Source organism: Pongo abelii, chromosome 2 (genome assembly GCF_028885655.2).
Source record: "Pongo abelii isolate AG06213 chromosome 2, NHGRI_mPonAbe1-v2.0_pri, whole genome shotgun sequence".
NCBI lineage: Eukaryota > Metazoa > Chordata > Mammalia > Primates > Hominidae > Pongo > Pongo abelii.
Window position 1 is genome coordinate 16,334,020 of NC_085928.1, and position 27,584 is coordinate 16,361,603.

The 27,584-nt window shown below is 39.9% G+C and overlaps 1 protein-coding gene and 1 long non-coding RNA gene across 26 annotated transcripts in view; one reads left to right on the top strand and one right to left on the bottom strand.

The window, feature by feature from the left end:
• Window positions 1-9,066: 9,066 nt before the first annotated feature.
• On the bottom strand, window positions 9,067-10,947 carry LOC134760984 (uncharacterized). The gene is made up of 2 exons (XR_010139133.1): window positions 10,777-10,947; window positions 9,067-10,509 (listed from the first exon to the last, which is right to left on the bottom strand). It is a non-coding gene; the product is annotated as an uncharacterized LOC134760984 (long non-coding RNA).
• GOLGB1 (golgin B1) overlaps window positions 10,499-27,584 on the top strand; it is an 89,618-nt gene continuing 72,532 nt past the window's right edge. For 10 of the 25 annotated variants that reach the window (XM_024244205.3, XM_024244210.3, XM_024244209.3 and 7 more), the window contains exon 1: window positions 10,499-10,612. The gene's annotated coding sequence lies outside the window, so the exon portion shown is untranslated. Of the gene's footprint in view, window positions 11,346-27,584 lie in introns of all 25 variants that reach the window. The other 15 variants (XM_024244207.3, XM_063721732.1, XM_054551415.2 and 12 more) reach the window with 5 other exon arrangements.

Genomic DNA, 27,584 nt, shown 5'->3' on the forward strand with positions numbered 1-27,584 from the left:
TATCCCTGATAAGTGCCTTAAAATAAACCTGAGCTTCCTCAATTTTGAGCAAGTCTCTCAAAGGACTTCTTGGCTGAGGCTGTGTCTGAATTCAGTAAACCTCCCAAGTAGGCCTCAACTTGCTTAGAACCATGATACTGAAGCTGAATCATTTGTAACTAGGTTCGATTAGAGGTGGTTGAGGAAGTATCTATTCTGGAAATATGCTGCCTTAAGACAAGCCCAAACCATCAAAATGGAAAATTTCGAAAATTATGAAAAGAGGGACAAATAGCCTAGTTCCTTTGCATAAGCCATTCCACTACATTTGATGACCTTCCTGCCACATCTGCCCTGCCACACCCTGCCCCCATATGCCCATATGTTCACCCTCTTCCAAACCTTTAATCCAAAGCAATTTCTAAGAGGCAATTCTTTTAAGCACATAACACTCTGACTAATCCTTCGATCTGTAATGCCTTGAGCTTCTGTACAACGTATGTTTTTCTTTTGAACTTACCTGTATACTGCTTAGAAGTTATTTTAAGGCATTGTGTGTGTGTGTATATATATATATACACACACACACACACACATATACATATATAATAATCTATAACTGGATTGCAAACATCTTGAAAATAAAGACAACATTTTCCTCTTTATTATGTCCAATAGAGCACTAGTTATGTGTCCTGTACCCAGTGGTTGACCAATGAACTCCTTTCCCCGTTTTCAGAGATAATTCACTGAGGAATTGGTTGTAACCTTGCTTCCAGTAGCATAGTCCTAAGGCTTCCAGGACCCTCTAAATCCCAAAATGCTAAGCTTGCTGCCCTGGACAATAGTAATTCCTCTTTGGAGAGTTCCCATCGCAAATGAGAAAGAGGAAAGGAAGAAAAGATCACAGCAGACTCAAATATCTGGAGAGGAAAGGTCAGCCTGTGGGTAGTGAGCAGAACACCAGGCAGTGCAGTGTAGTGTTTACATGTCAGAATCTCTGAATATGAATCATGGCTCCACCATTTTACTGAGGATAAAGAGCCTAATCTACATGTAAGGGATTGATGCCTAGCAGCATGAAGTTAACATTCCATAAGTTATCTATAAGTCTCTTAGTTTCTGGGACAGCAGCCAAATTGTGTTGTCTAGTATGATGTCTGATATGAATTTGGGCATTTGAGTTGAATCAGGGAAAGTGTTATGGGGTGGAGTGGTCCATGATCCAACTTTCAGGTGCCCACCTGGGTGCAGGAACAAAGATGTGCTGCTCTGGCTGGAGATAGCCAACATGAGTGAGGTGCTGCTTGGTAAGTAAATCTCTGTAGCCCTCACTGAATAGAGCTGCATTGTCTCTGGTGAGGCAGGTGAAATTTCTGTTCTAAGTCAGTCATGATGACCCCACAGACAACTATTTGACCATCACAAGAATAAAACTACTGAATTCTACTGCAGGAAACTGAAATAAATAGAGATGAGTTCAGGGACACAGGAAAGGTTACGGAGCTACAGAGATAACATAAGGGGACACCTAGATGGTCTCAGGGTGTGTATGGCAATTTGGGTTCTATTCTCAAGAGATTACAGTTGATTATCTCACCACAGGTCCTTTCCTCCCACCCTGAATTCCCCTGCCTTTAGTTCTGAGCTCCAGGGACCTCTAGCTAACCCATTATCTCGTTCTCTTTTTCCCCTAAGTTGCCTTGTAATTATGCTCTTTTATGATTCAACTTTCCTCTCCAAAACTCCCCCGGCTGCCCCTTGTCCCAAGGGCAGTGGTTCCAACGACTTCTAGAAACAGATGCCACTGGTTAGTGCCTTACAATAAACTTGAACTCCTTCAATTTTGAACAAGTCTCTCAAGGGACAGATGTCCCTGCTATCTTTTAGGCATCCTGGACCCTGGTTGTGACCACTAATCCAGCCCTGGTGTTTTTTTGCACCTAGTGGTGTTCTGGCACTTCAGAGAGACGTCAGATTCAGCCCTACTGACATGGCTTGGCACCCATGGAAGCCTGCCAGGAAGGAAAAATGCAGCTGAAGACTGCTGCATCCATGCCCCAGCACGGGGTCCCCAACTCCCGGACCACGGACTGGTACCAGTCCGTGGCCTGTTAGGAACCAGGCCGCACAGCAGGAGGTGTACAGCGGGCGATGGAGCATTTCTGCCCGAGCTCCGCGTCCTGTCAGATCAGCTGCCGCCTTAGATTCTCAAAGGAGCGCGAACCCTACTGTGAACTGCTCACGCGAGGACTCTAGGTTGCACGCTTCTTATGAGACTCTAACTAATGCCAGATAATCTGAGGTGGAAGAGTTTCATCCTGAAACCACGTCCTACCCCGCCACCAGCCCGTTTCGTCTTCCATGAAACCAGTCCCTGGTGCCAAAAAGGGTGGGGACCACTGCCCCAGCATATTCAGAAGCCCAGGTCAAAGGAGACCCAGGAATTTGCTCTTCCAGTCATCACCTCCTTGTCCCTTTCCAGAATGTGCATTTCCTCTGTATTGCTGATGCCAATAATCTCTGGCCCCTCCTACTGCTTCTTGTCCAGCACCAGCCCCTACTCTTGTGGATAATCTACAGTACAAGCATGGGGGTGGGGCTTAAATTCTAGTAGTCCTGCCAGCTTTTTGGTTTCCCGGCATATGAAGGCCAAGGAATTCAGAAAAATGATCTTTCTTAGGCTTGGACTATGTGGTGTTTGGTACACTCTGGATCCTTCTGGGAATTTTGCTCATGTAGGGAAATACAACAAATAAGGACCCAGGGCAGGGCAAGTATACAGAGATATTTTTATACAAAATCCAAATCTCATAATTAAGGTTCATCTTCACCCCAAGAGAATCCTGATTAATGCAGATTTTTTATTTAATGACTGTATGTAAAACTAATTCTAGAGACCAGCTATGTGAGAGACACACATATCATTAGGGAGCAGTGTCAGCTGTTGATGCGGCCTGCTGGGCATCTCAGTCCTGAACAGCTGCAGTTGATATTCAGCAACATTCTGTTGCTCATTGAAGTCCTGGAGAGCCTGCAGAAGATGTTCCAAGCCCTGCCTCATGTCGGGCTTTGGAAGGGCTAGGGCTCTAACTGCGCTATTAGTTTCAGTGGCCCTGCCACGGAGCCACCACTTGATTGCCCACCCTGGTTTTACCTCTTTCTTGTTACAGGCCCCATGAAGCTGCCCTGAAAATAGATACTTTTGTAAACAATATCTTTGGCTAGAGTAAATATGGAGAAAGAAAAGTGTAATGACAAAGGTAATCACAGTTAAACTACAAAAAGACCTTTTTTTCTTTTTTCTCTTTTCTTTTTTTTAGACCTGAATTAGCTGGGAAACATTCCATCTGTTCCTGTGCTCTGTATAGATTGTATAGCATAGGAAATATCTGTTCCTTGAAAGCTTGTCTTAGTCTGGGATGTTATAAAAATATCATAGACTGGGTGGCTTATAAACAACAGAAATTTATTTCTCATAATTTTGGAGTTTGAGAAGTCTAAGATTAAGGCACTGGTGTTGCGTGAGGGCTCACTTCATGGCTCACAGACGCCATCTTCTCATTCATCCTCACATGGCAAAAGAGGCAAGGGAGCTAAGCGCGGTAGCTCATGCCTCTAATCCTAGCACTTTGGGAGGCCGAGACAGGTGTATTGCTTGAGCCCAAGAGTTAAAGACCAGCCTGGGCAACATGGCAAAATCCAATCTCTACAAAAAAAAAAAAAAAAAAAAACCCACAAAAATTAGCTGGGCATGGTGGCGTACACTTGTAGTCTCAACTACTCAGGAGGCTGAGGTGAGATGATCACCTAAGCCCTGGAAGTTGAGGTTGCAGTGAGCCAAAATTATGCCACCGCACCCCAGCCCAAGAGTGAGACCCTGTCTCAAAAAAAAAAAAAAAAAAAAAAAAGACAAGGGAGCACTCTGGGGTCTCTTTTATAAGGGCACTAATCTCATTCATGAGGTCTCTACCTTCATGACCTAATTATCTCCCAAAGGCCCTACCCCCTCATACTATAAAATTGACAGGACATCAGCATATAAATTTTGCCGGGAACACAAATATTCAGTCTATAACAAAGCCCCAAAAGCAATTGCCTGAAAAACTGTCTGGATTGTATACTTTTCTTCTGAGATCAACAACTTTTAAATGTTTTTTTTTCTAGAAGATGTCAGATTCCTCTACTTTTTCTTGAGTCAAATTTGGAAATATATGTATATGCATACATTCCTTTATTTTTTGGCACAGTTTTAGATTTACAGACACATTGAGCAGACATACAGAGTTTTATATATTCATCTCATCCTCCCCCTACTTCCCACTTCTCAGCAGTTTCCCCTATTATTACCATGTTTATTACATTTGATGAATCAATATTGAGACATTAACTAAAGTCCACAGTTTACATTAAAATTTACTCTTTATGTTATATAGTTTTATGGAGTTTGACAAATGCACAATACCGCATATCCACCACTGCAGTATCATACAAAATAGTTTCTCTCCCTTAAAATATTCTCTCTATTCCATATATTAATCCTTCTTTGCCCCTTCCCAACCCCATCCATGACAGCCACTGATTTTCTTTTACTGTTTCTATAGTTTTGACTCTTTCAAAATGTCATATTGCTGGACCACACAGTATATAGCCTTTTCAGACTGATTGCTTTCACTTAACAATAAGCATTTAACGTTCCTCCATGTCTTTTCATGGCTTGATTGCTCAATTCTTTTTATCACTGAATAATGTTCAATTGTATGAAATACCACAGTATATCCATTTATCTACTGAAGGACATATTCGTTGCTTTCAAGTTTTGGGAATTACGAATAAAGCTGCTATAAACATTCGTGTGCAAGTGTTTTTGTGGACATACATTTTCACTGATTTTGATATATCTAGGAGCATGATTGCTGGATGGTATGGTCAATCTATGTTTAGCTTTGTAAGAAACTGCTTAACTGTCTTCCAAAGTGGTTGTATCATTTTACATTCCCATCAGTAATAAATGTGAGTTCCTGTTGTTCTACATGCTTGCCAGCAGTTGATGATGTCCGGGTTTTGGATTTTTGTCATTCAAATAGGTGTGTGGTGGTATCTTATTTTTCCTTTAATTTGCAATTCCCTAGTAACATATGATGTTGACTTCCTTTCCTTTCCTTTCCCCTCCTTCCCTCCCTTCTTCCTTCCTTCCTTCTCCCTCCTTCCCTCCCTCCCTCCATCTTCCTTCCTTCCTTCCTTCCTTCCTTCCTTCCTTCCTTCCTTCCTTCCTTCCTTCCTTCCTTCCTTCCTTCCTTCCTTCCTTCCTTCCTTCCTTCCTTCCTTCCTTCCTTCCTTCCTTCCTTCCTTCCTTTCTTTTTCTCTCTCTCTCAGACAGAGTCTCCCTGGGGCCCCCAGGCTGGAGTGCAGTGGCGCAATCTAGCTCATTGCAATCTCCACCTCCCGGGTTCAAGCGATGCTCCTGACTCAGCCTCCTGAGTAGCTGGGATTACTGGCACGCGCCACCACGCCTGGTTAATTTTTGTATTTTTTTAAGTAGACACGGGGGTTTCATCATGTTGGTCAGGCTGGTCTTAAACTTCTGACCTTGTGATCTGCCTGCCTCGGCCTTCCAAAGTGCTGGGATTACAGGCGTGAGCTATCGTGCCTGGCTGCATTTTTTCGTGTGCTTATTTGCCATCTGTGTATCTTCTTTGGTGAGGTGTCTGTTCAGATCTTTTGCCCACTTGTGAATTTTTTTAATTAAAATTTTTGCATTATAAGAGTTCCTTGTGTATTTTAGGTAACAGTCCTTTATCAAATAGGTATTCTACAAGTATTTTCTCCCAGTCTGTGCCTTGTTTTTTTAATCTTCTTAACAGTGCCTTTTACAGAGCAGAAGTTTTTCATTTTAATCAAGTCCAACTCATTGTGTCTCCCCCCTGCCCCGCACATTGGCTCATGCTTTTGGTGTTGTATCTGAAAAGTCATCACCAAACTCAAAGTCACCTAGAGTCTCAAATTATCCTATAGATGTTTCATAGTTTTACATTTTATATTTACATCTTAAGATCCATTTTGAGTTAATTTTTATAAAAGGTATAATGTGTGTGTCAATTTTTGAATGTGGATTTCCAGTTGTTCTAGCACCATGTATTGAAAAGACTCTTTTCGCCATTGAATTGCCTTTGCTCCATTCTCAAAGATCAGTTGTCTACATTTACGTGGATCTATTTTGGGGCTCTCCATTCTGTTCTATTGGTCTATTTGTCTATTCTTTTGCCAATACCATGCTGTTTTGTTTACTGTAGCTGTGTAGTTAAGTCTTGAAGTTGGGTAATGTCAGTCCTCCAACTTTGTTCTTCTTGAATATTCTGTGGATAATTCTGGGTCTTTTACTTTTTCATATAAAATTCAGAATTAATTTGTTGATATCCACAAAATAATGTGCTAAGATTTTGATTGAGATCTTATTGAATCTACAGATAAAGTTGGGAAGAATTGACATCGCAACAATACTGATGCTTTCTGGGAATATGGAATATTTCTCAATTTATTTAGATTTTAATTTTTTTAATCAGAGGTTTGCTAGTTTCCTTCACATAGAGCCTGTACATATTTTGTTAGATTTATGCCTAAGTATTTATTTCTTCTTTATTTTTTTGAGGCTAATGTAAATGGTATTGTGTTTTTAATTTCAAATTCCAATTGTTCTTTGCCGAGGAAAGCAATTGACCTTTTACCCTGTAGCCTTGTTAAAATTCCTTATTAATTCCAGGAGGTTTTTGTTTATTCTTAGGTATTTTTTACATAAAAAATCATGTCATCTACAAAGACAGTTTTATTTATTACTTTCTAGTATGAATATCTTTTATTTCCCTTTCTTGTCTTACATTAGGCAGGAGGTTTAGTATAATGTCACTTAGGAGTAGTGAGAGGGGACATCCTTACCTTGTTCCTGATCTTAGAGGGAAAGCATCTAGTTTCTCACCATTAAGAATCTGCAATATTTTTCTATCAAGTTGAGTAAATATCCTTCGATTCCTAGTTTTCTGAGGTTTGTTTTTTTTTTTTTTATCATGAATGGGTGTTGATTTTTTTTCTTCTTCTCCCACCTTCCCTCTTCTTCTTTCCCCACCTTCTTTCCTCAGCTTCTTTTCCCTATCCCCACCTTCCCTCTTCTTCTTCCCCCACCGTCCCTCTTCTTCTTCCCCCACCGTCCCTCTTCTTCTTCCCCCACCATCCCTCTTCTTCTTTCCTTTCCCCACCATCCCTCTTCTTCTTTCCTTTCCCCACCATCCCTTTCTTTCCCCACCTTCCCTCTTCTTCTTTCCCGTCTTTCTTTCCTCACCTTCCTTCTTCTTTTTCCCCCCTCATCTCCCTTCCTCTTTCCCCACCATCCCTCTTCTTCTTTCCCCACCTTCCCTCTTCTTGTGAAAATATTTTTCTTCATTGGTTGATGTGATCATGTGATTGTATATTTTTGCATATAATTGATATATCTCAAAGTTATATTTTTCAAGACAATTTCTTATTTCTCTAATATTTTAAGTTTATTCATATAGAATTATATGTTGGATATTTTATTTATTTAATAAATATTTATTGAGTATATACTATGCTGAAAATACATTAGGTATGGAAGATACATTAATAAATAAGGCTGCATGAAAGTTTTGGAATAAGTTTGCATTTGGTATAGGGGAAGGTAAGATGATGATGAGGAAAGAACTGAAAAAGGGGAGAGGGAATTGGGCAATAGTAAATCACAGAGAATGTGACATTTCTTGTCTTTCAACTTTTCCTCCCTGTACTTTCAATTAGGGAAATGGTCACTCTCTAAAGGACACCTGAATGACTCCACATTTCTGTGATTTCTGCAGTCTCTAACTGCTCTGGAGCTTAGAGTCATATCCAAACCCCTTAGCATAAAATGGCACAATTTTATGACCTACTCTTTGCTTATTCGTTCAGTCATATCACTTATATCAGATTGCCCAAATGGTCCATGCACATGCTGCTCCATCTACCTCCACTATTCTGCACCTTCTTTTTTGCTGGGGCAACCCCTAATTATCTTTTATTATCTTGATCACCCTCTCAGAGCCTAAATTGCTTCCATTAAGTTGCATTCTAAATTATTTCCAGTCCTTCAGTGAACTTAGAAATAATATCAGTTTCGCTCTTTAACTTCTCCACTTCATTTTCTTCCTTCACGCCCCTAGTGTTCATTATAATTCTCACCATACTGTGCTCACCCAATAACAGAAGGTAGAGCCGTAAGAAGACCTACTAGACAGACAAAATTCTAATCTCTTCTCCCATAAGAAAGTTTCATTGTGTTAAAACTGAAACGTAAATTCTAAGGTTGAATGTGGAAATAAGTATGTAGAAAGGTAAATTTTGTGTAAGGGAGTACAATAGGACTCTCAGTGATGGTTTCTATTTTCTCTAAGATAGAAGCAAGTTCATCTGCTAGGAGTGTGAGGTGTAGATATGGGGTTGGGACTTAAAGAGAATGTTAAAGGTTTGAATAATTGTGGCAAATAGGAGAGGAAGCTGAAGACAAGAAGGATTTGGGAGTGTGCTGAAGATGGAGTTCAGCTGGAAACTGAATGTGTAGTGGTCAGGACATTGATGTCACTGATGACATTGTCCTGATGTCTCCTGCAGCATTTTGCTCCCCAAAGGTAGGAGTAGAGACCAATGGTTGGACTGATGCAGGTTTAGGACTTTGCTGGGTGAATACAATCAGGGATATAAGAATATGATGTATTCATGAAGTACTGCAGCATTGACATTGAATAACCACTTCAAATTCTGTCTCTGCCCCTCACCATGTGACCTTGTGTGAATTATTTAACCTTCTGAAGTCTTATTGTCTCACATTTAAAATAAGGATAACTATATATACTTTATTAATTTAACAGATATTGAGTGCCCTCCTCTATACTTCTCTAGGACCTGGAGGTAAAGCTGAGATCAAAATTACTACCTTCCTGGAGCTTATAATCTAATGAGAAGAGAGATATGAGATAAATGAAATATATAGTACGTTAGATGGCAAAATGCTTAGGGGAAAAAGAAGCAAATAAGTATAGTGCATGCAGGAAACTGCAATTTTATTTATGTTTGTATTGATACATATTTGTACATATTTATGGGGTGTGGTAGTTTGATATATGCATGCAATGTGTAATGATCAAATCAGGGTGTTTAGGATATCTATCACCTCGAACATTTATCATTTCTTTGTGTTGGGAACATTTCTAATCTTCTAGTTATTTTGAAATATATAACATATTGTTAACTATAGTCACCCTACTGTGTTATCAAACACTTCAACTTATTCCTTCTATCTATGTTTGTACCCATTAACCAGTCTCTTCCCTGCCTCCCCCAACTCCACCTTCCCAGCCTCTGGTACTTATCTCTACTCCATGAGATCAACTTTTTAAGCTCCCACATGAGTGAGACCATGGGATATTTGTCTTTCTGTGCCAGACTTATTTCACTTAGCATAATGACCTCCAGTTCTGTAAGATGGGCAGCCAGGAAAGGCCTTACTGAGCTGATGTTTGAATTGTGAAGTTATGTAATCATTACGATGAGTATACATACAATGGGCCAGCTGAGTGCACAGTAAGATTCAATAAATTCAAACTAACATTACTCTTATTGCCAAGAGAGTGCCTGAAATGACAGGTCATTGGGAGCTGGCTACTTTCCCTCCCTTTCCTTAGGGGTTTAAGGAAAGCATGAGTGATTTCAGTCTTTTGCTGGAGCTCCTCACTGACACTCATTGCAGAGCCTGAGCCCTCAACTCTCAACCTTTGCTTAGGTTCTGGCTTAGGCTCCACTTTGTAAGAGGCACCTTCCTAGTATTCACTACTCTCTCTCTCACAATCATGTCCTTACAGACATTGCTGATCCTCTTTCATACTGACACCGCGTTCTAGTCCGAGTTCCATCACTAAGTCGCTTTTTGACTTTGGGCAAGTTACTTCTATGGTTAATTATTTTTCATCAACAAAATCAAAAGGTGAAACTAGACAAACAACTAAGAGGCTCCAGTATTTTTTGAATCTAAGAGTCCCATATCCCCCACTCCCTTCTCACAGCTCATTCAACAATCCTAATGGCAGCAGGTGCCCGCAGTCTCAAGTCTCTGCGGAGGCCCAAGCCGCAGTCTCGGTCAGTCACAGCCGACAAAGCAGAGGAATTGAAGGAAGCCAGCATAACCACCTCACACTGACAACATCTGACCTTTCCCAGAACGCCCGCCCACTCGGCACTTCCTGTCCCTCCCCAGATCTTGTTCCGGGGCACCTACTCGCGTCTAATCACGCCCCTCATTCACTCTTTAGGGTCCATTGGCTGTTTCTTTGAGGAAGCGGAGCATCTTCTGTCGTTGATTGGTTTCCGTCATTGTTGATAGGTTGGTAACAAACAAGGCGTGCCTGGTCTCCCTGGTAACGTCCTGCCGATAGTTCTGATTGGTCGGTGTCTTAATCCCATCTTCCGTCCCAACTGCTAGTGGCTGAGTCCCTGGTGGGGCGCGGCGGTGGAAGGTGTCGCTATAGGGTTCCCGAGCTGACGTGGCTTGAATTGGGAGGGTGGCAGCTGGAGCCTCAGGCGGCAGCGCTTTTAGGTGAGTGGGGGGGCGCTACCCAACCCTCTGCGAGTCCAATAACGGTCACCCCCGCCAGAGGGGCCGCGGGAGCTGCCCAAGCAGCTACACCGGAGTCCCCTCCTCGCCCCGCCTCTCCCGGATTCAGTCCTGGATCCGGCCCTTCACCCGCCTCCTTCACCTACCAGGCCTCGTTCTAGTAGCCCACAAGCCTCTCGGCCTCTCCGGTGGGCCTTCGGGGTCGCCCTGCGCAGACTTGGACCACTTGCTCACGGTCTGTCCCCTCCCAGGTACGTTTCTCCTCTGGGAGCGACGGGGAAAAGCGCCTAGGTCAGTCCTGTCCGCACGGCCTTGTTCCTGGAGCGGCCTGCCTAAGTCGGCCTCGGTACGCAGCCGCTGACGTCAGAAAGAACCTGCCGGGCCCCTGTGCTCAGGCCCTAAACAAACTTGGTGTCCTGAAGGGGAGGCGCGACCAAAAGAAATCAAAGGTCTTTAGGGCGGAGATCACAGAATCATTGGAGATATTAATGCAAACGGAGGCCTGTCCAATAATCCTGCTAATGCTAATGGGTTACTGGAAAGATGAGAAGAGAGGAAAGATCCCAACGATCCCGTCAACACGAAAATCCCAGGAATCAGAGGTGGGCAGGCTGTTAGAGAAAAAGAAACCTCGAAGAGAGTTCCCGAGGAAAAATAACTTGGTTTGATGGTGTGGAGTATGTTTAATCTGCACAACCGGAATGTGAAAGGGAGGGTGAGTCCCTTGAGGAATGAGGAATATATTTGTCTGACTTATTTAAAGAACTCTAGTTGGTCTATGGGGAGCGGACAGTTTGAGAGTGGGACAGGGATATTTACAATCATGGATAAGTACTTTCACTTTTGGAAATAGTTGGAAGCTGTCTGAGCACTTAAAGGACCTTCTTACAGTTCTGTGCAAGATGCAAGCAAGTGGAGGGCTCTTTGCAGAAGGGCCGGAGGCCTTTCCAAAAGCGTGAATTGATAAGATTTAGATGGTCAGAATGGTTATGAAGGGGCAAACTCAGGAAATATCCTATTGGAAAAATGGCAGGATTTGGTTTTGGAATAGATGCAGGAAAATGTTGAAGAGTACTCAAAAGTTGCAGGCATTGTACATTAACTGCTTCATAGCTTTTACTTCTCGTCCCTTGACCACAGAATGACCATTTAATGTTTTTCTTTTCACTGCATTAACATTTTTTACTACCTCAGTAGCTTCCAAACCTTTTTAATTCCACTCCCTATCAGTAAAACATTTTTGAGCATGCATCTCCCCAAATGTTGTATGTTTAATTATTTATAGTGTATGACTACCACTGTAAATATGTTGTGTATAATATGAAATATGCAAAAGTATAAACGTAAAAGAATGAAATTCTTAAAAAGCCTTGTCCACACCTTGGAACCTCCCAACCCAATTTGACAATCACGTAAAGATACTTCCTTGTTTTTCAAGAAGGTCGTTGGCATTTCTGGCATCCAGACTCTGGGATGCAGTCTTTCTTAAACATGATCTTTAGAAGATTTTTTTCAACCTTCTGCTTGAGGTTTATAGGCCCCCTTTCTTTTTCTCCCCTTGATTAATGGATTAATTAAAGGGATGTTGAGTTTATCCTTGTTTATAAAATAAATCATTCATTAATTTCTCTAGGTTAATTACTATTAGGAATACCGCTGATCATTACATACCAGTCTGTGGTTAGAAACCATTATGTAAAAGAAGACTAAGCTCTATATTGCTGTATTTTTAAGTAAGCTATTTTAAAATCAGCTATATGCTTTTGATAAAAGGAAATTTAATACAGAAGGATACAATGTAAAAAGAAAAGTCTTTTTCTTCTCTATCTACTGATCTACCCATCTCCATTCCCCACTTCCCAGAAGTAAGCACTGTAAATAATTTCTTGCTTATATTTAAGAAATTTTCTGATCATAATAAAGCACAGGATAATATATACCCCCTTCTGTCTTTCCCACAAGTGGAATCCTAATACACATGCTTTTGCCATTTAATACCGTATATTAGGCACTTTCAATATCCATGGGTATAAAACTACCTCATCCTTTTTATGGCTACACAGCAGTTCTTTGTAAAAATATAAAAATAGTATTTAGCCTGTCCCCATTGATGGACATTTAGATTTTCAGTCATTAGCCATCAAAACACTGCTGTAGTGAACATCCATGTATATATATCCTAGGGCCCTTGTGTGAACCTGTCTGTGGTATAAACAATATGGAATTATTTGGGGCCATACTACTATGAATCATTTTAGTTTACGTACTGCTTAAAAAAAAAAGTACTTACCTAACTATTAACATAGTGCCTTTATCCCCTCATTCTGTTTTCAACCCGAGTGAAGAATATTGGATAATGAGATTATTCAGAAAATAAAATATTTTCTGTGTATCTTCACCCACCAAGAAGGTTTGTCGAACTATGTGACTGGGGAAATTACTTAACATCCCTCTGCCTTAGTTTACTCACCTTAAAACTGGGAATATTGACCGTACTCCCTCTTGCGGTTGTTTTAAGAATAAAGTGAGTTAGGCTGGGCGCAGTGGCTCACGCCTGTAATCCCAGCACTTTGGGAGGCCGAGGCGGGTGGATCACTTGAAGTCAGGAGTTTGAGACCAGCCTGGCCAACATGGTGAAACCCCTGTCTCTACTAAAAATACCAAAAATTAGCCAGTCGTGGCAGCAGGTACCAGTAATCCCAGTTACTCGGGAGGCTCAGGCAGGAGAATCGCTTGAACCCAGGAGGCAGAGATTGCAGTGAGATCGCACCGCTGCACTCCAGCCTGGGCAACAATAGTGAAACTCCGTCTCAAAATAAATAAAATAAATAAATAAATAAAGTGAGTTAAATAAGGAAAAGTAAGTTATGTATAAAGATATTGGAGCAGTGCTTGGCAGGTCATGCTGTGTGTGTATGTTATAGCTACCACTTACTTTTAAATTCATTTAATTAAAATAGTGGCTTCTGCATCATGAAAAATAGTTGTTCATTTTCTAATTGTAAAATTATGTCATAATATCGAATATGTTATTTCCAGCTATACAGCACTACCTATTAGTCCCTCAACTTGGTTGAAAATCACTTCGAGATTTAAGGAATTAAGGACAGCTACTGAGGCTTAACTAAATAAGCATGAAATAAGTTTGAGGAGTCACCTCAACTGAAACCTAACCACCTTCTCTGTGTTTCTGTGGGAAAATGTGATTTAAATTCCAAAGTAGATGGCATATATGCATATATACACAGGCATGCTCTCACTGTCTTCAGTTATTTTGCTTATTTTCCTGTGCATATTGTTCTGTTTTTGGTGGCTAGGGACATGCTTTATAATTCTTTTTATATTTTTATAGTTCCTCGCATAATGCTCAACACCAGGTGGTTGTTATAAGAATAATCGTTGATAACAGTGAAGACTTGGAGAAAATAAAACTTACCTAATTCTAAGTGCCACTTCAACACATAAGTGTTAAGGTCCTATGGCAGGGTTTGTGAAAGCTGTGACCAGCATAGACTTTGAGGAATTGTTTTATTTGCCTTAGTGTTTTATGGAATCCCTGGCCTTGGCATGAAGCTCTGTGTTTTATTCTTTTCCTTAGTTGCTATTCATTATTTTGGTGCTTTATAAAATAACAGCAAGAACATTGTCCAACAGTCATACATATTCCTTACATGAATTTATGGCTATGAATATGAATATTTCCCCTTTATTAATTTTTACATATACGTATACATATACATACACGTATACATATGTATATACATACATAAATTTATGACTATGAATATGAATATTTTCCCCTTTATTAATTTTTATCTATACATTTGCCCATTTCTGTCCTCAGTGAGCCTAATAGAGGGGAGTACCCATCTTTCTTCATTTAGCTTAAGCATGGCTACTTACTGGCTTTCTTGCCCTGTGGTTCCCAGCCTTTGAGCTACCAGAAGCCTACAACTGTGGCTGAGATGCCCTTCCATTTACATTTCCAGATTATTCCTTTAATGTCAACAGCTATAGAGTACGGGGCATTAGAATGGTCCTTGTCAGTCTTCATTTTAAGATGAGGAAACTGACGCACTAAGGTGACTTACCCACTATGATGGAGCTTCTTATTGAGCCAGGGTGGAAAACTCAGTTCCTTGGCTCCCAGTTTGGTGCTCTTCCCACTATGTCACCTGCTTTCCTGTGGATCTCTGAGATTGTTAAATCAATCTATGAGAGACTCCTTTGGTCCTGCCTGAACTGGTACAACTCTAGCACTCTCTCAGATTTTTATCTCATTTAAATATTAGTCTTTCCTTTCTTAAAATGTACATATTTTTAAATGGTTATGTGAGAAAAGTAATCTATTTTTCCTTTAAATAGCTTTTTGTTTTATTCTATCAATCTTTTTATTTTTTATTTATTTATTTATTTTATTTATTTATTTTTATTTTATTTTATTATTATTATACTTTAAGTTTCAGGGTACATGTGCACAATGTGCAAGTTAGTTACGTATGTATACATGTGCCATGCTGGTTTGCTGCACCCATTAACTCGTCATTTAGCATTAGGTATATCTCCTAAAGCTATCCCTCCCCCCTCCCCCCACCCCACAACAGTCCCCAGAGTGTGATGTTCCCCTTCCTGTGTCCATGTGTTCTCATTGTTCAATTCCCATCTATGAGTGAGAATATGCGGTGTTTGGTTTTTTGTTCTTGCGATAGTTTACTGAGAATGATGCTTTCCATTTTCATCCATGTCCCTACAAAGGACATGAACTCATCAATTTTTATGGCTGCATAGTATTCCATGGTGTATATGTGCCACATTTTCTTAATCCAGTCTATCACTGTTGGACATTTGGGTTGGTTCCAAGTCTTTGCTATTGTGATTAGTGCTGCAATAAACATACGTGTGCATGTGTCTTTATAGCAGCATGATTTATAGTCCTTTGGGTATATACCCAGTAATGGGATGGCTGGGTCAAATGGTATTTCTAGTTCTAGATCCCTGAGGAGTCGCCACACTGACTTCCACAAGGGTTGAACTAGTTTACAGTCCCACCAACAGTGTAAGTGTTCCTATTTCTCCACATCCTCTCCAGCACCTGTTGTTTCCTGACTTTTTAATGATTGCCATTCTAACTGGTGTGAGATGGTATCTCATTGTGGTTTTGATTTGCATTTCTCTGATGGCCAGTGATGGTGAGCATTTTTTCATGTGTTTTTTGGCTGCATAAATGTCTTCTTTTGAGAAGTGTCTGTTCATGTCCTTCACCCACTTCTTGATGGGGTTGTTTGTTTTTTTCTTGTAAATTTGTTGGAGTTCATTGTAGATTCTGGATATTAGCCCTTTGTCAGTTGAGTAGGTTGCAAAAATTTTCTACCATTTTGTAGGTTGCCTGTTCACTCTGATGGTAGTTTCTTTTGCTGTGCAGAAGCTCTTGAGTTTAATTAGATCCCATTTGTCAATTTTGGCTTTGTTGCCATTGCTTTTGGTGTTCTAGACATGAAGTCCTTGCCCATGCCTATGTCCTGAATGGTAATGCCTAGGTTTTCTTCTAGGGTTTTTATGGTTTTAGGTCTAATGTTTAAGTCTTTAATCCATCTTGAATTGATTTTTGTATAAGGTGTAAGGAAGGGATCCAGTTTCAGCTTTCTACATATGGCTAGCCAGTTTTCCCAGCACCATTTATTAAATAGGGAATCCTTTCCCCATTGCTTGTTTTTGTCAGGTTTGTCAAAGATCAGATAGTTGTAGGTATGCGGCATTATTTCTGAGGGCTCTGTTCTGTTCCATTGATCTGTATCTCTGTTTTGGTACCAGTACCATGCTGTTTTGGTTACTGTAGCCTTGTAGTATAGTTTGAAGTCAGGTAGCGTGATGCCTCCAGCTTTGTTCTTTTGGCTTAGGATTGACTTGGCGATGCGGGCTCTTTTTTGGTTCCATATAAACTTGAAAGTAGTTTTTTCCAATTCTGTGAAGAAAGTCATTGGTAGCTTGATGGGGATGGCATTGAATCTGTAAATTACCTTGGGCAGTATGGCCATTTTCACGATATTGATTCTTCCTACCCATGAGCATGGAATGTTCTTCCATTTGTTTGTATCCTCTTTTATTTCATTGAGCAGTGGTTTGTAGTTCTCCTTGAAGAGGTCCTTCATGTCCCTTGTAAGTTGGATTCCTAGGTATTTTATTCTCTTTGAAACAATTGTGAATGGGAGTTCACTCATGATTTGGCTCTCTGTTTGTCTGTTATTGGTGTATAAGAATGCTTGTGATTTTTGTACGTTGATTTTGTATCCTGAGACTTTGCTGAAGTTGCTTATCAGCTTAAGGAGATTTTGGGCTGAGACAATGGGGTTTTCTAGATATACAATCATGTCATCTGCAAACAGGGACAATTTGACTTCCTCTTTTCCTAATTGAATACTCTTTATTTCCTTCTCCTGCCTAATTGCCCTGGCCAGAACTTCCAACACTATGTTGAATAGGAGTGGTGAGAGAGGGCATCCCTGTCTTGTGCCAGTTTTCAAAGGGAATGCTTCTAGTTTTTGCCCATTCAGTATCATATTGGCTGTGGGTTTGTCATAGATAGCTCTTATTACTTTGAGATACATCCCATCAATACCTAATTTATTGAGAGTTTTTAGCATGAAGGGTTATTGAATTTTGTCAAAGGCCTTTTCGACATCTATTGAGATAATCATGTGGTTTTTGTCTTTTGTTGTGTTTATATGCTGGATTACCTTTATTGATTTGCGTATGTTGAACCAGCCTTGCATCCCAGGGATGAAGCCCGCTTGATCTTGCTGGATAAGCTTTTTGATGTTCTGCTGGATTCAGTTTGCCAGTATTTTGTTAAGGATTTTTGCATCAATGTTCATCAAGGATATTGGTCTAAAATTTTCTTTTTTGGTTGTGTCTCTGCCTGGCTTTGGTATCAGGATGATGCTGGCCTCATAAAATGAGTTAGGGAGGATTCCCTCTTTTTCTGTTGATTGGAATAGTTTCAGAAGGAATGGTACCAGTTCCTCCTTGTACCTCTGGTAGAATTTGGCTGTGAATCCATCTGGTCCTGGACTCTTTTTGGTTGGTAAGCTATTGCTTATTGCCACAATTTCAGAGCCTGTTATTGGTCCATTCAGAGATTCAACTTCTTCCTGGTTTAGTCTTGGGAGGGTATATGTGTCGAGGAATTTATCCATTTCTTCTAGATTTTCTAGTTTATTTGCATAGAGGTGTTTGTAGTATTCTCTGATGGTAGTTTGTATTTCTGTGGGATCAGTGGTGATATCTCCTTTATCATTTTTTATTGCGTGTATTTGATTCTTCTCTCTTTTCTTCTTTATTATTCTTGCTAGCGGTCTATCAATTTTGTTGATCCTTTCAAAAAACCTGCTCCTGGATTCATTAATTTTGTGAAGGGTTTTTTTGTGTCTATTTCCTTCAGTTCTGCTCTGATTTTAGTTATTTCTTGCTTCCCGCTAGCTTTGAATGTGTTTGCTCTTGCTTTTCTAGTTCTTTTAATTGTGATGTTAGGGTGTCAATTTTGGATCTTTCCTGCTTTCTCTTGTGGGCATTTAGTGCTATAAATTTCCCTCTACATACTGCTTTGAATGTGTCCCAGAGATTCTGGTATGTTGTGTCTTTGTTCTCATTGGTTTCAAAGAACATCTTTATTTCTGCCTTCATTTCGTTATGTACCCAGTAGTCATTCAGGAGCAGGTTGTTCAGTTTCCATGTAGTTGAGTGGTTTTGAGTGAGTTTCTTAATCCTGAGTTCTAGTTTGATTGCACTGTGGTCTGAGATACAGTTTGTTATAATTTCTGATCTTTTACATTTGCTGAGGAGAGCTTTACTTCCAACTATGTGGTCAATTTTGGAATAGGTGTGGTGTGGTGCTGAAAAAAATGTATATTCTGTTGATTTGGAGTAGAGAGTTCTGTAGATGTCTATTAGGTCCGCTTGGTGCAGAGCTGAGTTCAATTCCTGGGTATCCTTGTTAACTTTCTGTCTCGTTGATCTGTCTAATGTTGACAGTGGGGTGTTGAAGTCTCCCATTATTATTGTGTGGGAGTCTAAGTCTCTTTGTAGGTCACTCAGGACTTGCTTTATGAATCTGGGTGCTCCTGTATTGGGTGCATATATATTTAGGATAGTTAGCTCTTCTTGTTGAATTGATCCCTTTACCATTATGTAATGGCCTTCTTTGTCTCTCTTGATCTTTCTTGGTTTAAAGTCTGTTTTGTCAGAGAATAGTATTCCAACCCCTGCCTTTTTTTGTTTTCTATTTGCTTGGTAGATCTTCCTCCATCCTTTTATTTTGAGCCTATGTGTGTCTCTGCACGTGAGATGGGTTTCCTGAATACAGCACACTGATGGGTCTTGAGTCTTTATCCAGTTTGCCAGTCTGTGTCTTTTAATTGGAGCATTTAGTCCATTTACATTTAAAGTTAATATTGTTATGTGTGAATTTGATCCTGTCGTTATGATGTTAGCTGGTTATTTTGCTCGTTAGTTGATGCAGTTTCTTCCTAGCATCGATGCTCTTTACAATTTGGCATGATTTTGTAGTGGCTGGTACCGGTTATTCCTTTCCATGTTTAGTGCTTCCTTCAGGGCTCTTTTAGGGCAGGCCTGGTGGTGACAAAATCTCTCAGCATTTGCTTGTCTGTAAAGTATTTTATTTCTGCTTCACTTATGAAGCTTAGTTTGGCTGGATATGAAATTCTGGGTTGAAAATTCTTTTCTTTAAGAATGTTGAATATTGGCCCCCACTCTCTTCTGGCTTGTAGAGTTTCTGCCAAGAGATTCGCTGTTTGTCTGATGGACTTCCCTTTGTGGGTAACCCGACCTTTCTCTCTGGCTGCCCTTAACGTTTTTTCTTTCATTTCAATTTTGGTGAATGTGACAATTATGTGTCTTGGAGTTGCCCTTCTCGAGGAGTATCTTTGTGGCGTTCTCTGTATTTCCTGAATCTGAATGTTGGCCTGCCTTGCTAGATTGGGGAAGTTCTCCTGGATAATATCCTGCAGAGTGTTTTCCAACTTAGTTCCATTCTCCCCGTCACTTTCAGGTACACCAATCAGACATAGATTTGGTCTTTTCACATAGTCCCATATTTCTTGGAGGCTTTGTTCGTTTCTTTTTATTCTTTTTTCTCTAAACTTCCTTTCTCACTTCATTTCATTCATTTCATCTTCCGTCACTGATACCCTTTCTTCCAGTTGATTGCATCGGCTCCTGAGGCTTCTGCATTCTTCGCGTAGTTCTCGATCCTTGGCTTTCAGCTCTATCAGCTCTTTTAAGCACTTCTCTGTATTGGTTATTCTAGTTATACGTTCGTCTAAATTTTTTTCAAAGTTTTCAACTTCTTTGCCTTTGATTTGAATTTCCTCCTGTAGCTCGGAGTAGTTTGATTGTCTGAAGCCTTCTTCTCTCAACTCATCAAAGTCATTCTCCGTCCAGCTTTGTTCCATTGTTGGTGAGGAGCTGCGTTCCTTTGGAGGAGGAGAGGCGCTCTGCTTTTTAGAGTTTCCAGTTTTTGTGCTCTGTTTTTTCCCCATCTTTGTGGTTTTATCTACTTTTGGTCTTTGATGATGGTGATGTACAGATGGGTTTTTGGTGTGGATGTCCTTTCTGTTTGTTAGTTTTCCTTCTAACAGACAGGACCCTCAGCTGCAGGTCTGTTGGAGTTTGCTAGAGGTCCACTCCAGACCCTGTTTGCCTGGGTATCAGCAGCGGTGGCTGCAGAACAGCGGATTTTTGTGATCCGCGAATGCTGCTGTCTGATCATTCCTCTGGAAGTTTTGTCTCAGAGGAGTACCCGGCCATGTGAGGTGTCAGTCTGCCCCTACTGGCGGGTGCCTCCCAGTTAGGCTGCTCGGGGGTCAGGGGTCAGGGACCCACTTGAGGAGGCAGTCTGCCCGTTCTCAGATCTCCAGCTGCTTGCTGGGAGAACCACTGCTGTCTTCAAAGCTGTCAGACAGGGCCATTTAAGTCTGCAGAGGTTACTGCTGTCTTTTTGTTTGTCTGTGCCCTGCCCCCAGAGGTGGAGCCTACAGAGGCAGGCAGGCCTCCTTGAGCTGCTCCAGCTTCGCGGCTGCTTTGTTTACCTAAGCAAGCCTGGGCAATGGCGGGCACCCCTCCCCCAGCCTCGCTGCCACCTTGCAGTTTGATCTCAGACTGCTGTGCTAGCAATTAGCCAGACTCCGTGGGCGTAGGATCCTCCGAGCCAGGTGCGGGATATAATCTCCTGGTGCGCCGGTTTTTAAGTCCGTCGGAAAAGCACAGTATTGAGGTGGGAGTGACCCGATTTTCCAGGTGCCATCTGTCACCCCTTTATTTGACTAGGAAAGGGAACTCCCTGACCCCTTGCTGCGTTCCTTTGGACGCATTCCTTTGCTCACATTCCCAAGTGAGGCAATGCCTTGCCCTGCTTCCGCTTGCGCACAGTGCACTCACTGCACCCACTGTCCTGGGCCCACTGTCTGGCACTCCCTAGTGAGATGAACCTGGTACCTCAGATGGAAATGCAGAAATCACCCGTCTTCTGCGTCGCTCACACTGGGAGCTATAGACCGGAGCTGTTCCTATTCGGCCATCTTGGCTCCACCCCCCAGTATTTTTAATTTTATTCTTTTTTTTTTTTTTTTTTTTCAGACAAGGTCTTGTTCTGTTGCCCAGGCTGGAGTGCAGTGGTGTGATCATAGCTGACTGCACTCTCAAACTCCTGGGCTCAAGTGATCCTCCTGCCTCAGCCTCCCAAATATCTGGGACTGCAGGCATATGCTAGGGTGCCCAGCTAATTAATTTTTTTTTTTTTTTGTAGAGACAGAGTCTCACTATGTTGCTCAGGCTGGTCTTGAACTCTTGAGCTCAAGCCATCCTCTCACTTAAGCCTTCTAAAGTGCCGGGATTACAGGCGTGAGCCACCTTGCCTGGCTGCTATTGTATTATATATTTAACCAAGGGACCTTGAAGTGTCTTAATTTCTGAGTGTCAGTTTTCCCTCTATAAAATGGGGATGATGATAATACTTATCTTGCAGATTTTGTTAAGATTAAAGAGTATATAATGTGGTACACTCACTTTGCATTTAAATTAAATGTTTCTCAATAATTGTTGCTATTAATATTATCATTATTATCCTGTGTTCATGTGTATGTGTTCCTCGTTTGCTATGATATTGAGTGATATTCAGTAGGATGCTGGTGGGCACACTCCTTTCTAGGGAGGGTCAATCAGAAACTCATGTGGTAGTTGTATGGGTTTCCATAATGGATTTCATAATAATTAATGATATTTGAATTACTAGAATAAATCCACTTGGTGATAATAGTTTTCAGTATCTAGTCAGATTTAGTTTGCTAATATTTTATTTAAAATTCTAATTAAAATTTATTTAGAATGTTGGCATCAGTATTCATAGGGAGATGGTTTGTAATTTTTCATTTTCTTTTTCTATGTTTTGGAGCAATATAAACAGCAACTTCTGTAGCACTTAGATTATCTCATTTTTGACAATTTGGTAAAATTTTCTAATAGCAACTATTTCTAGTGTTTTAGCATTGGTGACTTATTTTATAATTTTTCCATGGAAATTTATGTATTTATAATTACTATTCCTAGAGGTATTAATTTTGATTAACTGTATTTTTTTATTATACTTTAAGTTCTAGGGTACATGTGCACAACGTGCAGGTTTGTTACATAGGTATATATGTGCCATTTTGGTTTCCTGCACCCATCAACTCGTCATTTACATTAGGTATTTCTCCTAATGCTATCCCTTCCCCAGCCCCCAACCCCCAACAGGTCCCGGTGTGTTATGTTCCCTGCCCTGTGTCCAAGTGTTCTCATTGTTCAATTCCCACCTATGAGTGAGAACGTGGTGTTTGATTTCTGTCCTTGTGATAGTTTGCCGAGAATGATGGTTTCCAGCTTCATCCACGTCCCTGCCAAGGACATTAACTCATCCTTTTTTATGGCTGCATAGTATTCCTTGGTGTATATGTGCCACATTTTCTTAATCCAATCTATCATTGATGGACATTTGGATTGGTTCCAAGTCTTTGCTATTGTGAATAGTGCCGCAATAAACATACATATGCATGTGTCTTTATAGTAGCATGATTTATAATCCTTTGGGTATATAACCAGTAATGGGATCGCTGGGTCAAGTGGTATTTCTAGTTCTGATCCTTGAGGAATTGCCACACTGTCTTCCAAAATGGTTGAACTAATTTACACTACCACCAATAGTGTAAAAGCGTTCCTATTTTTCCACAACCTCTCCAGCACCTGTTGTTTCCTGACTTTTTAATGATGGCCATTCTAACTGGCGTGAGATGGTATCTCATTGTAGTTTTGATTTGCATTTCTCTGATGATCAGTGATGGTGAGCATTTTTCCATGTGTCTGTTGGCTGCATAAATGTCTTCTTTTGAGAAGTGTCTGTTCATATCCTTTGCCCACTTTTTGATGGTGTTATTTTTTTTCTTGTAAATTTGTTTAAGTTCTTTGTAGATTCTGGATATTAGCCCTTTGTCAGATGAGTAGATTGCAAAAATTTTCTCCCATTCTGTAGGTTGCCTGTTCACTCTGATGGTAGTTTCTTTTGCTGTGCAGAAGCTCTTTAGTTTAATTAGATCCCATTTGTCTATTTTGGCTTTTTTTGCCATTGCTTTTGGTGTTTTAGTCATGAAGTCTTTGCCCATGCCTATGTCCTGAATGGTATTGCCTAGGTTTTCTTCTAGGGTTTTTTATGGTTTTAGGTCTAACATTTAAGTCTTTAATCCATCTTGAATTAATTTTTGTATAAGGTACAAGGAAGGGATCCAGTTTCAGCTTTCTCCATATGGCTAGCCAGTTTTCCCAGCACCATTTATTAAATAGGGAGTCCTTTCCCCATTCCTTGTTTTTGTCAGGTTTGTCAAAGATTAGATGGTTGTAGATGTGTGGTGTTATTTCTGAGGCCTCTGTCCTGTTCCATTGGTCTATGTATGTGTTTTGGTACCAGTACCATGCTGTTTTGGTTACTGTTGCCTTGTAGTATAGTTTGAAGTCAGGTAGCATGATGCCTCCAGCTTTGTTCTTTTTGCTTAGGATTGTCTTGGCTATGCGGGCTCTTTTTTGGTTCTATATGAACTTTAAAGTAGTTTTTTCCAATTTTGTGAAGAAAGTCATTGGTAGCTTGATGGGGATGGCATTGAATCTATAAATTATCTTGGACAGTATGGCCCAGTGTGCTGTAATTCTTATTCATACATATTCAAATTATCCTTTTAGCCAATGGGAACCTGTGTCCATTGAAAGCTTCCTATCTTGTATGACAAGATGTTTCAGGATCATTTTGTACATTTCCACTTTAGAAATGGAATTAGCCATTTCTGTAAGAAAACCTTCTTTTAAAAACTTTTTTAAATATGGGAAAGAGTATTTCAAGACCCCAATCTAGGCACTAGAGATATTTATTGCTTCTCAGTTTGTCATTACTTTTAAGCCTTTTCGGTGGACAGAGCTAGGAAAATATGTGAACAAATATAAAATACTGAATTGTCATTTCACACTGATTGTTCCTATTCAGATTCAAAGATTAGTTTGTATTTCGGGGTTCTTAATTTCTTCTGTATTACATCTGTATCTTCTTTTCATAACTGAAAATACAGAATTAGTGTATCCATAATTACTCATTTGCTTTAATTCTACATTTCACATATAGTAATCTAGGAGTGATGATACTAATATCACCACCACAACCACTTTAGACGAGATCGAGTGTGTTCAGGATGGTATGGCCATAGACAACAACCACCTTTAATTATTGAAAATTGTTTAAAAATGTTTTTTATTTTTTGCATATGCTATTCACATTCTTCCCGATTTTTTTTCATGGTTGTCCTATATATTGTCAGAGCATATAATCAGTACATACTATGCTGTGTCTCCTCCAGTCTTTACTTAGTCTTAATTCTGTTAGTAACCATATATTTAATGCTCACCACTAGTTCTTATAATGATGTTTCTTTAGTCATTTGAATTGCCTCAAGTTTTGCCTCTAGTAAATTCTTTAGGAAAGGCTTAAGGGAATATTCATATTTCATGAATTTTCTTGCTTGTTCATAACATTTTGTCTGTGTTTTTTATATCTAAAGGTTGTGTTTGCCAGAAATAGAATCCTTGGCTCACTTTTTCTTTTCTTGAATATCTCAAATTTGTAACTCATTTTTTTTTTCTGGCAAAAACATTGCTGTTGAAAAATCTAATGCTTTCTTTTCTTTATCTTACTAGTCATATGATCTTTTAGCCTAAAGCCTAAAGGATTTTTTTAAGTCCAGTAATTTTACTAGAGTGTTTTGTTGGTCATTCTGAGTTGACATTCTGAGGTACATTGTGGGCTCTTTCAAGATGTAGTTTCCAATCTTTTTAAAAAAATTTTCAAATAAATATTCTTGGATTATGATTTTTCATATTTATGCTGTTTCTTTGCTTTGCTTTTCTTATTCAGGGAATCCTGTTATTCATATTACTTATCTTCAGTATTTGTTTCTCGCAAATCCTACGTAACTCTTAATTTCTTACATTTTTTTAAAATAAACAAATTATTAGGAATTATTTCAGATCACTACAGAAAGTTTACTACAGAAAATTTGCAAAGATAGTGCAGAAGTCTGGTGTATCCTTTGCTTAGTATTCCCTAAGATTAACATGTGACATTAGCAGTGTACAAAATTAAGAAACCAACATTGGTACATTAGTATTAACTGAAGTCCAGACGTTGTTCACCTTTCACCAGTTTCTCCATTAATGTCCATTTTCTCTTCCAGGATTCAATTCAGGATATCATGTTGCATTTAGTTCATTTCTTTTTCATTTGTTTTTTAAATATGAAGACAATTGTAGAGTCACATGCAGTTGTAGGAAATAATACAGAGCTCTTTTATACACTTTGTTGTTTCTTCCAGTGGTAACATTTTGCAAAACTAATACATAATATCACAATTAGGATATTGAGATTGATATATTCCCCAGTTTTACTTGTATATTCATTTGTATATGTATGTGTGTGTATCATTAAGTTCTGCAGTGTTATATCACCTGTGTAGGTTCCTGTATCCACTGCCACAGTCAAGATACTGAACAGTTGCAACACCACAAGGATCCCTTGTGTTGCCTTGTTATGACCACAGTCACTTCCCACCCCAACCCCTCTTTAACCATTGGTAATCACTAATCTTTCCTCCATTTCTAAAATTTTGTCATTTCAAAAATGTTATGGAAGTATGGAATTGTATAATATGTAACCCTTTGGGACTGGCTTTTTTTCATTCAATGTAGTTTTCTGGAGATCCATCTAAGTTGTTGGGTCCATCAGTAGTTCATTGTTTTTTATTTCTGAGAAGTATGCGATGGCATGTATGTACCAGTTTGTTTAACCATTTCCCCGTATATACCAGTTTGCTTAACCATCTATTAATAGAAATAAAGCTGCTATGAATGTTTATATACAGCAGGTTCTCGTGTGAACTTAAGTTTTCTTTTCTCTAAGATAAATGCCGGAGAGTGGAATTGAGGGTCATAAGGTAGTTGCATATCTAGTTTTTTAGGTCATTTCTTTTTGATTTTTAAAATTATGCTTCATTTCAACTTTGCTTTTTTTAATGACATGGTTTGTTATATTTACTCATTTTCCTGTTCCTTCTAGTTTCATCTTCATTTCCAAAATGATTTTTTAAATTTTTCAGTCACTTCTTGTTTTCACTTTATTTCTGGGTTTTTCTATTTCTGGTGTTTATTTTTTCACATCTTATGTCATTTTTAATGCCTTTTAGTTCCTTCAGTAGATTTAAGTGCTTATAGTTTTGAACTGTTTTTTTGAGCATGGCTCTCTGACATGCTTCCATTTTCTGTCAGGATGTTATTATGATCGTTTTCCTCCTTTTTTTTTCTTCTAGTAATGTATCTGAATTGTGTTACTTTTCAGTTGCTCTTTTTTTCTTTTTTGAGACAGGGTCTTACTCTGTCACCCGGGCTGGAGTGTAGGGGTGTGATTATGGCTCACTGCAGCCTCCACCTCTTGGGCTCAAGCAATCTTCCCACCTCAGCCACCTGAATAGCTGGGCCTACATGCATGTACCACCATGACTGGCTGACTTTTTAAAAAAATTTTGTAGAGATGGGATCTTGCTATGTTGCTCAGGCTAGTCTTGAACTCCTAGGCTCAAGTGATCCTCCCACCTCAGCCTCCCAAAGTGCTAGGATTACAGGATGAGCTAGCACGCCTGGCCTCAGTAGTTCATTTTTAATATGAATTTAGTGTTGCTGAACTTTTAGAAAGAGATTTTATACAGCTTTTGTAACTTGATAAGGTTTCCTCTTGTGCTGTTTTCAGACATTGTTGAACTATATGGCAGCTGGATTTCTCGGATTTCCTGCCTTTCTTTCCTTGCCACTTTCACCTGCTCTTTATCTGGACCTCCTCTTTCCTTAGGCACTTAATTTTAATTCTCCTCTCAGCAGATTCTCCTCAGTGTGGGACCCTATCCTGCAAGACAGCCCCAACTCTTCAGTTCTGAGAATTAATAAAAAGGTCCAGACTGCCTTAGCTCTTTCAGCCCTCATAGGCCCCTGGCAGGTACCTGTTATTGGAATGGGAAGACCCCTCCTTGTATCAACTACTGTTCTGTAATTCGCTTGGCGCATTTGCCAGTGAATGCCCACTGGCTCTTATGAGGTCCTCTTGGTGTTGTACTCCTCTGGCTTCCCTCAGTTTCCTCCCAGTTGAACACCAGTGACTCCCAGATCTTGTGACTGTTGGCGGTTTGTCTATATCCACGTTTATTTTGGGGTTTGTAGGAAACTTTGTTAAGTAGTTTTTTGGTAAAGGCTGTCCATGGATCTTTTGTTATCTAGTTGCTTTGTCTGTTTTTATGTGGGAATAAAAGAAGATACAAAATCCATGGGG